The following is a 13,346-nucleotide window of genomic DNA, read 5'->3' on the forward strand; positions in this document are numbered from 1 at the left end:
TCGATGCAAGCTTTGACACTGATCTGAATGACTCTAAGTCGCAAACCGGATACGTATTTTTATTGAATGGAGGAGCTGTCAGTTGGTGCAGTTCCAAGCAGAGCGTTGTGGCGGGATCTACGTGTGAAGCGGAGTACATTGTTGCTTCAGAAGCAGCAAATGAAGGAGTTTGGATGAAGGAGTTCATATCCGATTTAGGTGTCATAACTAGTGCATCGGGTCCAACGAAAATCTTTTTCGACAATACTGGTGCAATTGCCTTGGCAAAGGAATCCAGATTTCACAAGAGAACCAAGCACATCAAGAGACGCTTCAATTCCATCCATCATTTCCATCCGTCATCAAGTGTCGGAGGGGGACATGGAAATTTGCAAGATACATACGGATCTGAATGTTGTAGACCTGTTGACTAAGCCTCTTCCATGAGCAAAACATAATCAACACCAAAGCTCCATGGGTGTTAGAATCATTACTATGTAATCTAGATTATTGACTCTAGTGCAAGTGGGAGACTGAAGGAAATATGCCCTAGAGGCAATAATAAAGTTACTATTTATTTCCTTATTTCATGATAAATGTTTATTATTCATGCTAGAATTGTATTAACCGGAAACTTAGTACATGTGTGAATACATAGACAAAACATATTATGCCTAGTATGCCTCTACTTGGCTAGCTCGTTAATCAAAGATGGTTATGTTTCCTAACCATAGACATGTGTTGTCATTTGATGAACGGGATCACATCATTAGGAGAATGACGTGATGGACATGACCCATCCGTTAGCTTAGCATTATGATCGTTACAGTTTCATTGCTACTGCTTTCTTCATGACTTATACATGTTTCTCAGATTATGAGATTATGCAACTCCCGAATACCGGAGGAACACTTTGTGTGCTACAAAACATCACAATGTAAAAGGGTGATTATAAAGGTGCTCTACAAGTGCCTCCGGAGGTGTTTGTTGGGTTGGCATAGATCGAGATTAGGATTTGTCACTCCGTGTTTCGGAGAGGTATCTCTGGGCCCTCTCGGTAATGCTCATCACTATAAGCCTTGCAAGCATTGTAACTAATGAGTTAGTTGTGGGATGAAGTATTACGGAATGAGTAAAAAGACTTGCTGGTAACGAGATTGAACTAGGTATGATGATACCGACGATCAAATCTCGGGCAAGTAACATACCGATGACAAAGGGAACAACGTATGTTGTTATGCAGTTTGACCGATAAAGATCTTCGTAGAATATGTAGGAGCCAATATGAGCATCTAGGTTCCACTATTTGTTATTGACCAGAGATATGTCTCGGTCATGTCTACATAGTTCTCCAACCCGTAGGGTCCGCACGCTTAACGTTCAATGACGATTTGTATTATGAGTTATGTGTTTTGATGAGCAAAGTTTGTCCGGAGTCCCGGATGAGATCACGGACATGACGAGGAGTCTCGAAATGGTCGAGACATAAATATTTCTATATTGGACGGCTATATTCGGACACTGGAAGTGTTCCGGAGAAGTTTCGGATAAAACCGGAGCGCCGGAGGGTTACCGGAACCCCCCAGGGGAACTAATGGGCCACATGGGCCTTAGTGGAGAGAGAGGGGGGCGGCCAGGGCAGGCCGCGCGCCCCTCCCCCTTGGGTCCGAATTAGACTAGGAGGGGGGCGCCCCCCTTTCCTTCTACCTCTCCCACTCCTTCCTTCCCCCCTCTCTCCCTCTTGGTGGAATGCTACTAGGACTAGTAGTCCTAGTAGGACTCCCCTTGTGGGGCGTGCCCTAGGAGGGCCGGCCGGCCTCCCCCTTGCTCCTTTATATACGGGGGCAGGGGGCACCCTAGAACACACAAGTTGAACTTTTAGCCGTGTGCGGTGCCCGCTCCACAGTTACACACCTCGGTCATATCATCGTAGTGCTTAGGTGAAGCCCTGCGTCGATAACTTCATCATCACCATCACCACGCCGTCGTGTTGACGAAAGTCTCCCTCGGCCTCAACTGGATCAAGAGTACGAGGGACATCATCGAGCTGAACGTGTGCTGAACGCGGAGGTGTCGTACGTTCGGTGCTTGATCGGTTGGATCGCGAAGACGTTCGGCTACATCAACCGCGTTAACTAAACGCTTCCGCTTTCGGTCTATGAGGGTACGTGGACACACTCTCCCCTCTCGTTGCTATGCATCACATAGATAGATCTTGTGTGATCGTAGGATTTTTTTAAATTACCGTGTTCCCCAACAACGCCGACGAAGTTGCTGCCCGGACATGTCGTAGGATTCCCCCCGGCACGCGGAGGGGAGTAGGGTATGGGTACCTCTGACACCCTCCAGAAAGGAATGGCGGCACCCTGAGGCGTCACCGTGTCGGCACCAGATGAACCGGTAGGGATTTCTCCTGCACCCCAAACACCACTACATGATAGATCTGGAGCCAACCAACCAGCTTGCAGCCCACCAGCATGCCGCCCACCAGCATGCGCCACCACGGTCTGATGCGATCCACGACGCCTCATTGAAATCACCATCGCGAGGCTTAGAGGACGGAGAGAGGGGGTGTCAGGAAGTGGGGCGGCAGCACCGGAGCCACAGGGGAGGGAACCACCTCCACCGCTGTCGTGCGAAAGGCCGGTGCCTCTAACAGCATCGCGGGAGCCGCCCGGATGCGGCAGCAGGGGCATACCATGCCACTCGGGCCTGGCTAGGCCCAGATTGGGCATACAAAGCCCAGACCACCACGCTGCAGCACACCAACGCCAGCGCCGCCACCCTAACCCTACTCAGCACCTCCGCCTCCCGGGAGTCACGTCGACACCATGCCCCGCCGCCGGCCTGCCCAGGCCCATATGGGTCCCAAAGGGGCCTAGATCTGGGCCCGTGCCGCCAGCCCGCGCCGCCGCACCATCCCACCGCCGCCTAGGATGTAACATCCCAAATTTTCAATTTGGAATGTTATACATAGATCATCATTGCATATCATATTTTGTTGCATTGTTGGCTCGATCCTAGAAATTCTGCGCAACTCAAGGACCCACGGAGAGAGTTGGGGATTTCGTTATTTTCATATTTGAGTTTTCTCAATTTTTGAAAATAGGATCATTTGATTTGATTTATTTTATCTTCAATTATTTCTACTACCAAAATTTCGGAGAGGGAATAAAATGACTTTCCCAAAATAAAGAAATGATGAAGATTTGATAAAAAAATCAAATAAGATTTACTTTGGAGTTTTTCGCCTTTTATTTTGAATTTAGGAAAAATGCGCATTTTTCAAAATTGCGTTTAGGCCCCAAATAAATGTTCATTTTGTCCGGCTTGATTTTAGAAGCTGGAGAAAATTTATTTCGGGATTTTTGGAGTCCGTTTAGTATTTCTTTCTATTTTTCTTCTGCACGGAATTATTTTAAAAACAAATGCGAACCGCCTTTGCGCCGTGCCCGAGCGGGACTCCGCCCGGGGGCTCCTTTAAATAGCGCCGCCCCGAGCCCCCCCCTCCCCCCCCTCGAGGCCCGTCAGCCGCCGCCGCCCAGCCCACTCGCCGCCGCCGACCCACCCCGGCAAAACCCTAACCCTAGCCGCCGCCAGCCGCCGACGCCGCCGCCGTCGATCCCGCCGCCCGAGGTTCGCCGCGCCTCAATTTCCGCGCTATTTTTTTTTAGAAAACCGAGCGATTTTTCTTCGTTTTTCTTCAGTTTTTTGTTAGATCGGGTTTTTAAAGGTTCAGTTATTTAGCGAGCGTTCGCTCGTTCGTTCGTTTCAACGAACGTGTTCGTCAGATTAGTTTCGTTAACGAATGTTCGTTCGTTAACCTGTTCGTCGTTTTCTTTTTCTCGGATTTAATCAGCGATTTTCTGATCGCGATTCGTGATCCGATTTTCGTTTTAGTATAACTTTTCGCTCGTTTATCGGAATCAGGCGATTCAAGCGCCTGGAGTTTTACCTCGAAACCCTCTTTCCGAATAATCAACTTAAACAAGCTTTTGCTTGTGTAGAATTTGACTTAGATCCAGATTAGTAAAACGAAGTTGTTTTCTTTCGCCGTTTGACTTCCGTTGCTATGTTTGATTTGATTCTTTTTGCAAACCGGAGTTCTTAAGTTAAACATTCTGGTTAGATCTCTTGTTCGAGTTTTACCTGTGCATTAGATGAGTACTTATTATATGCTTGTTTGTTTGTCTGCGATAGAATACCCGGAGTGCGCCGCCTGTTACTTCAAGTCTCTAGGTTTCGCGGATCATCAGCAAGGCAAGTAACACTTTGATCATACCTTTTCTACTACCCAGTTTTATGCATTAGATCAATCCCCAAACATTGCATGATTAGGATCTAAGTAAATTATGGGTTATGGGAAGTAGATGAGGTAGTACCTATTACCTGTTTTATTATCAAACCTTTGCGAGTTACTTCTACGTTTACTTATTATGCCATGCTATGCTAGTAGACGTGGATTGGGTGAGTGTATCCATGACAGATGTGAGTTGGTTAATTAATGGTTTATTTAAGGTGGCAACTTAAACACACATCTGGGTGGATTGAGGCACCTGGTTTCTATCAGGACTTGTCTGTTTTTCTTCGGACCGCCACCCAGGCTCAAAGGGATCATAAGATTATTCATGCTAGAAACTTCCGTGTGCAGCCACATGCTATTATGGGCTCTAGCATAGTTGACTAAGTCGTGCGAACTCTTACAGGGTAGACTAGCAGATGTAGGGGATGTAGGTTAGTACGGTCTACCCTATATGTAAGGTGCAAGCGCTTCTGAAAGACTATGTCTCGGTCATCCGTTTCTCAAACACCATGTAGTGCGAGAAACCAAACGGAGGAGATCGAGTCATGTGGGGAAAAGTGCACAAACCTCTGCAGAGTGTATAAACTAATCATGGTTAGCCGTGTCCCCGGTTATGGACATCTTGAGTATCTAGTACTTGGATATCATGTGAATCTCATCATGTTACTTCTAAATTAATATTGTTGGGATGTTAATGAGTATTATTTAAATTGGGATTGAGAATGCTGTCAACCATTTCTCAATGTTTAACAACCACCATGATAGTTAAATAAATTTATTCCTTTGTAGTAGGGAAAAATTGGCTTTATGCAAAAACTGTAACCATAGAGCTTTTCCACCAGCCATATATGCATGTAGTATAGCTTATTCCATTGTTATTCTCTATGTGTTATATTGCCAGCATATTCCATGTGCTGACCCATTTTCGGGCTGCAACGTTTCATGTTGCAGACTTTTCAGACGATGAGTAAGGTGCTTTTAGGTCGTGGTTCTATACTCAGTGATGCCGTTGGAGTTGATGGACTCGCTTATCTTCCAAGCCTTCCGTTGTTATCGTATTTAGATGGCCTTAAGCCATATTTATTTCAATAAGTTCTCTTTTGAGACATTCGATGTAATAAGTGTGTGATTGCTACTCTGTTATAAATCCTCCAAGTACTGTGTGGTGTCAGCATTACTGATCCAGGGATGACACTGAGCACAGAGATCAGACTGTTTGAGGTCTGGTCGCTACAAAGGTGGTATCAGAGCACACGCTGACTGTAGGACACGGCCACTAAGCTAAAGCCCTAGATCACTACTCTTTCTTCTCATTTCTGACTCCTTGTCTTTTCTATTCTTTAGGATGGCGGATGCAAGGATCAAGTTCACACAACCAGATGAGAACTCACCTTTTGGATATCACTTGAAGGAAGCCACTAGATACCTGAACATAGGAGTACCAAGCTTCACCGGGACCTTCAACGCCACTTTACCCGAAGAGGAGCGCTGGAGGATTCAAGTCTATATTTCAGGAAGGACATTTGCACCAGCCACGGAACCAATAGAGTTTACCTTTGATGCACCAACATGGAGCCTAGGAAAGAGCATGGCAGCTCACATCACCATGGGACGAATTGGAGAAGTTTACCACAACGATCTCAAGAATACCATCTACCAGATTTGTGGGCGCCGAGATGAGCATTGGGAGATGATCACCACCAGGAAGGACAGATCAATCGCAGCTTATATTCAGGAGTTAAACCAACACATCCGACGCCAGGAGAATCAGATGAGCACAGATATGAAAGATCTACAGAAGGCTATGACCAAGATCAAGGAGCTAGAAGAAGAATTCAAGACTACACGTAAAGACTATGTGGAAGAAATCGTCGCTCTAGTAAGACAGAACGTCGACCTTAAGGAGAAGATTGGAGTATTCATGGGAGGATCAGCACCCAGAGGAGAAGAGGATGAACCTACTTGTCCAGATAATTATATCATCATCGACGACACCGACTCGGATCTCGACGACAGCGATGACGACTATGTTGATGAAGCTCGAGCAGATATCATGGAATCTGCATCGGAGCAGTTTTTTCTAGTTGACCACCACAACAGTAGTAGAATTTTTTTTCCACCATTTAATTAGTTTAGTCCAAGCACTTTTGTAACAATAGTTAGACCGTTGTATGCCCTTGTTTGAATTGATTGGAGTGATATTGTGTGTTTTGTCTCATGTGCATATGGGTACTGTTATCTCACTAGACCTCATTCTATTCTTAACTCTCCTCTCCTCTTTAAAACCCTCAGATGCCTCCGAGATGCGACCCTGAATTTGTTTTCCCGCCAGAGATCACTCAGTTGATTCAGCAGCAGAATACCTTGATTCAAACATTGGTACAGAACCAAGGCAACAACAACAACAACAACCCACCACCACCACCACCTGTTGACCACCTGGCACATTTCTTAAGGCTGAATCCGCCGGTGTTTTCCAGTAGCACCGAGCCGATAGTAGCAGATGATTGGCTCCATAAGATAGGGAGGGAGTTGACCACAGCAGGATGCACAGATGGAGAAAAGGTGAAGTTTGCCGCACATCAGCTTGACGGACCCGTAGCAGCATGGTGGGAGAATTTTACAGCCACTTACCCTGTAGACACTGTCACATGGAATCAGTTTCAGCAAGCTTTCCGTACTGCCCATGTTTCAGCAGGAGCTATGGCCATGAAGAAGCGTGAGTTTCGCAACTTACGCCAAGGAGGACGGACAGTTGGCCAGTATGTGAATGATTTCAGTAAACTAGCACATTATGCCCCAGATGACGTTGCTCGGATGCAGCTAAGCAGGAGAAGTTTCTAGAAGGACTGAATGATGAGCTGAGCATGCAGTTGATGGTAGCCACTATTAATAACTACCAGGAGTTAGTAGATCATGCTCTTATGATTGAGGGGAAGCAGCAGCAGATAGACAATCGTAAGAGGAAGTATGGATAGGGGAAGTACAATTCTGGAGCTCAGCAGAAATCACGCTTTACCCCAAAGTCAGGAGGGCAATTTCAGCATACTCACGGAGGAGGCAGCTCGCACAATCATAATGGCACCAAGAATGGAAACGGGAATGGAGGAAGCAATGGAAAAAGCCGCACCAACCCGTCAACACCATCCAAGGTAGACCTGAGCCATATCACTTGTTATAAGTGCCGTAAGACTGGGCATTATGCAAATGAATGTCCAGAAGCCCAAAATGGTAATGGTAATGGAAGCTCAGGAAAGAAGCCGAACCCTTTCAAAAGGGGGCAAGTGAACCACGTTACCGTGGAGGAGGTTGAAGCTCAGCCAGACGCAGTGATAGGTAAGTTTTTGGTTAAGACATTTACTACAGTTGTTCTTTTTGATACTGGTGCTTCACATTCATACATATCAAGAGGATTTGTGGATAAGTATAAACTACCAACCCAAGCACATATCAAGGGGCTGCAACGTTTCATGTTGCAGACTTTTCAGACAACGAGTAAGGTGCTTTTAGGTCGTGGTTCTATACTCAGTGATGCCGTTGGAGTTGATGGACTCGCTTATCTTCCAAGACTTCTGTTGTTATCGTATTTAGATGGCCTTAAGCCATATTTATTTCAATAAGTTCTCTTTTGAGACATTCGATGTAATAAGTGTGTGATTGCTACTCTGTTATAAATCCTCCAAGTACTGTGTGGTGTCAGCATTACTGATCCAGGGATGACACTAAGCACAGAGATCAGACTGTTTGAGGTCTGGTCGCTACATAGGAGCACCCCTCGGACCCGCGCCACCCCGCGTCGGTGCATCACCGAGAGGGGAAAGGCCAAGGGCTGCCGCCAGCGGCGCTGCCCGGGCCCGGCCCGGCAGCGGGAAGGGAGGGTCAAGGGAGGACTCTAGGGGGAGAGGCGGGGACAGGGCCGGTTTCCCGCGGGGGCGACGCGGGGGCGAGAGGATACAGTGATATTTGCTGAGATGGATTGTGCCATCTTGGACCATGTCTTTGCTGGTCAAGCCGACTCTGACCTCGACGAGTGCATGCGGTCGAAATGGGATGAAGATGAGGTCGCTCAATTCTGCCGCTCTAGGGACCGTGGTCGCATCGTTCTATCGTGCTTGTCCCCTACATGTTACGGTTTAGTGTGAACCGTGTCGGACCATCACAACACCACGCTTAGACTTCGAGCCAACTCCCATATATGCATGTGCCCTTTGCATGGTATTCACCATCACTGTGGGGTTAATTTCGTACACCCGTGATATGAGAATGTCCCCAATCGACTTTTCTCCCCCTATGTAATACTCCCTCCGTCTCATATTATAAAAACGTTTTTTGCACTACTCGCCCCGGGTTGGGGGACTACTCCTTTTATGGGGTCGCAATGGCTTTATTCGCTATATTCCTATCTATCATTTTAGAAATTTATAATTTTTCCGTTTTACTGGACGGAATTTTAACCAATCAGGTTTCTACTAACTAAAACTAGGAAGTCAGAGTTTTTCCATCCAAAAAAGCCTTTCTAGTTTAAGATCTACATTTCTAGATATTATGGTAGTTCGACCGCGGAATTTGTTTGTTTCGGTATCTCTGAAATATGAGTGTGTGACTTGTTAGAATACTAATGTCAAAAACGTTTCTATATTATGAAACGGAGGGAGTAACATTTAAATGCAATGTTTAGTCAATTTAAATGTACAATCCCTCCAGTTGAATGTATGACTATTAACTGACACAACAACAAAAATGGACAAAAGAAGGGCGCAATATGACGGCTCTGAGTTTGTGTTCCGCCTCAACAGCCTCCATACTATTATGTAGCGCACCATGAAGGTTGCCAATATAACGACTATGTTATAGTTGCTCTTATATAGCTAGAGTCGAAAGTAACAAGATGCCTTTGGGTCATGGAGAAGTCTATACTTTTTTGCATAGTAATATGTGTCTCATTTATATCACAAGCATCATAGTACAAGCCACGTACAAACCGACCTACAAAACTAAAAATAAAATAAAACGCTTGCCTTTGCATAGAGCACCAGCTAAGAAAAAAAATTACAATCAAGACCGAAGAATCTCTGAGCTTGACGCCAACGCCTGTCACCTAGCTCTGGCGCCACTATAGCAGCCACCAAAAAAAATGACAGATAACCTTTTCACCAGAGCCCGACACGACTCCATCGCTGATATGCAGGTTTACGGACTTCCAAGATGGCTCGTCAAAGACGAACCATTGCCGCTGAACGAATCAGACCAGGGCAACATCCCGGATACACCATCAAACTCCAGATCTGGCACCCTCGCATGACTAAGACGTCGAAGGAGGAAATCATACCTGCCATCCACGGACCATAAAACCAACACATGATCCACCGTCGTCGATGCAGACCACACTCGCATCCATTCCTGGACTAGCTCCCAAGCTCTGCGCCGGCATTGGAGCAAACACCGTTGCAACGATGGAGGACACAGGTCCACCATGAGGATGTTGCTGTTGTCATATCATCCTTGCTTGAACAGACTGATTTCTAAATCAATCCCTAACCATAAGACCGATCGCCTTATCGGGGAAGGATTTGAAAAAAAATTATTCAGTGCTGCCATTGCCGCCGCCGAAGCTAAGCGGTGAACAACCTAAAATCTAGAGTACGAAGGTGTGAAGACAAGTTTAGTGCTAAAAATTATATGTACCAGTTAGCCGATATGTTGATCTAACAAAAGGTAGTAACAGGAAAAAAAATGCCACATAGACAAATTAACATATTAAAAAATATTACCAAAATAAGCAACTACATTTTGTTCGGCCGGCTAATCAAACTAGAAAAATAATATAATGTGTGCTACCAGGATAGGTTTGAAGTCTATCCTTTGTCAACATATAACTCACCATGATTTAAGCTGAGAGAAGCGGACCGCTTATTAACACAAATGATTCTGATAACTATGACGACATGGTACACATTTTTTTAACACGGTCAATCACAGATGCTTTCACACACATATGCACTCATCTCTATGAAGGCGTAGAACTCTGAGACCCCCGTACCCCCGCGTCGCCCCGCTAGGGCGACACGGGGGGCGATCTCGCGCCGCCGCCCCTCGTCGTCACCACGGTCCTCCTGTCTTCGCCGCTGCCAGAGGCTAAGCGTCGGGCAGGCCCTGGGCGCAGCCAAGGAAGGTGGCGGCGGGGAGCTTCTCGCGCTCGGCCAGGCGCATGGATCGGATCCGCCAGATCCGTCCGGCCCGGGCCTCGGGTTGAGGCGGCGGCCTCTGCTGGTGAGGGCGGCGTCGTCCGGGAGGCGGGCGGCGCTCGCCGGAGTTGTGGACCGCGTCTCCTCGGCCGCGCGGGCGGCGAGTTGGCGGTGGATGCGGGCGCCACGTGGAGGGATCCCCTGCTGCTCTCCTTCCCCAGATTTGAAGACGATGCCCCCGTGTTGCTGCTTCCTCCTCGTCAATCCGGCCGGATCCGGTGGCGGACTGCGCGGATGTGGGCTTGGGAATCTGGATCGAAGTAATTTCTTGGCCGGCTGCGGCGGCCACGACGCCGGCAGCGACCCAGGCGCTGTTTTCCTTCTTGAAGGCGGCTTTGAGATCCAGCTCCCTCCCCCTCGTCCTCCTCCTACACCCGGGTGAAAACTCACAACTTTGGTTGGGCGGCGGCGGTGCCCGGCTCCGTCACCCTCTTGAAGGTGCCGCTTTGGGTCCGCGGGGAGGTGGGACAGCTGCAGCGCGTTCTTGGCGTTCCTGATGGCGGCGGTTCTCTTTCGTGGTGTCGTTTCGCCATGGCGGTCGGCTGGTCCGGCTCTCGTGGTGATTGTGGTGCCCAACTCTTCGCCGTGTCTTCGTGGGGTGCTCCCGTCCCGTTTAGAAAGGCTGGAGGTGGAGCGGCGTCATCTTACACGGAGCTTCGATGGATATGTCAAGTCATGCCTGACCGACAGGTGCTACGCTTTGTCATGCCTGGTCGGCAGGTGCTACGGACGACAGATCTTCCAAAGACTTCAAGCCGTGTCGGCTGGTGGTACTTGACAGCATGGTGCTGAGGTGTATCAGTGGCGACCGGGACGTCCTCAGATGTTTGCACGCAGGGAGGAGGTGTCGTTGGGCGCCGTGATGGCGTCGACGATAGCTGGACCGAGCAAGGTTGATGCATTAGTACAGTTGTGAAGATGGAGCGGTAGAAGTTGGTGGTGGCGGCCTCTGAGTGCACGCCGGACCGGCGAGATCCATGCCCGGCAGGCGTCCTAGATGGGATCTCAGGTCTTAGATGTTAGGTTTGGCTACGATGCCTGTTTGGTATTAGGCCCAGACTATCTGCGCCCCTTCATCAATTGGATAGAGTGGCTTAGACGGCGGCTTTAGTCTTACTGTTGTATTACTTTGTAAGGTCTTGTGAGAATAATTAATAAAGTGGCCGTATGCATCGTCCAGATGCAGAGGCCGGGGGTCATCCTCCTTTTCTAAAAAATAACTCATCTCTATGAATGCATACACACGCACATCATATTCCTTATGACTACCTCGATGCTTTGCTGACACAACATCTTAAGATTGACGAAGTCACCATGTGACACATGTGATAAGCAATTCAAACAATTCAAAAAAAAAAGATTGATGGAGTCATCATAGGCGCCTCATAGTCGACGAAAGGTCTCCTCGCACTGAACGAACATCGTCGGAAAGCTTGAAATAAATTCAGAAAAATGTGAGCGCCAATGCCAAGTCTAGGGCCTGAACCGTGGTATGTTGATTGCACCACAAGGAATCTAACCATTTAAACTACACTCTATTAGTGATAACACGCTACACATGACGCCTAATGTTGCAGGGTACGTATGGTTGTATACACTCGGAAGTCTGAACAACTCTGAGCCCTTTGCTTGCGACGCAAGTATCACGCGTCATGTCAAAGAGCGATGAACTAGCCCATCCTTTTGCACTAGTGTTTCTACTTGATATTGCTTCTTCGTGGACACTTTTTTTTGAGGGATTCTTCGTGGACACTTAAACACCTCCTTGGCCGCCTTATCACTGCCATCTGTCGTTGTCACCTTATACCCCATCAACATGTAGGGCGTTGACGCTACACGTCGGCTCAATGTCACCTAATACCCCGCCAGGCAAGGCGTCAACGCTACGCGTCGATCGCTGATCTTTTCAAATGATCAGCCGAGTCGCGAGCCGTTGGATCCATCGCGGGATAGCTTCTGATCCAGCTCACGAGGTTTGCAACATGGGTCATGTTGCGCTCGGAGTTTTGCAACATATGGGTCATATTGCACTTCAAGATTTGCACGAGTGCTTCACAACACGAGCCATATTGAAAAAAGAGGTCTGTAACATGGTCCACGTTGTGCCCGAAGGTTTTGCTTGTATTGCCACCATCATGGTTGCCATTGTCGTGCAACGTCATCGTAGCAACAGGATGTTGCTTTCGTCCCCACAGAACATCAGTTAGGTTGCAATGATTTCCTTGCGCTAAGCATCACTAGCTTGCAATATCATTGTTGACTTGTAGTACATCGTCTCTCCTTGGAGCAACATATCCCGGACGATGCATCCTTGGCTTGCGCGGGGAAGCCCCTGCTTGCGACAACGGCTTGTGGGATTGAAGAAGGTGTGCTACATTGTGCTACTTTGTGGAGTTGAGAGTGGCACAAAGGGGATTGACTCGCGGGGAAGAAGACTAGCGGCTCTAAGACGTTTCAAGATAAAGATAAGGACATGGGGTAGGACACGTGCCAGTCTCAGGAGGCGGTCATCCCCACGACATGTTTTCAATGGGTGAGTGTAAGTTTTTCCATAAATAATCCATGGAAGTTGCATGGAGCAAGGTTTTTTTCCTGCGGAATTTTTACGCGGGACTACATTGTGTACATCTCAATCCAATTCACGAGCGGATTATATGTAAGTTGATTGATTTTTTAGGTGTATAAGCCGATTTTGCCTGCGAAGGAAGAAGGAAGTCGTCGAGCGACAATGAGTTTCGATGTCGACAACGAGACCAAGCCAGGACCTCGTCGGAGACGAGGGACAACGCTGTGAGTGGCAACGAGTAGCGACGCCACAG

Source organism: Triticum aestivum, chromosome 4B, assembly GCF_018294505.1.
Source record: "Triticum aestivum cultivar Chinese Spring chromosome 4B, IWGSC CS RefSeq v2.1, whole genome shotgun sequence".
Taxonomy (NCBI): Eukaryota; Viridiplantae; Streptophyta; class Magnoliopsida; order Poales; family Poaceae; genus Triticum; species Triticum aestivum.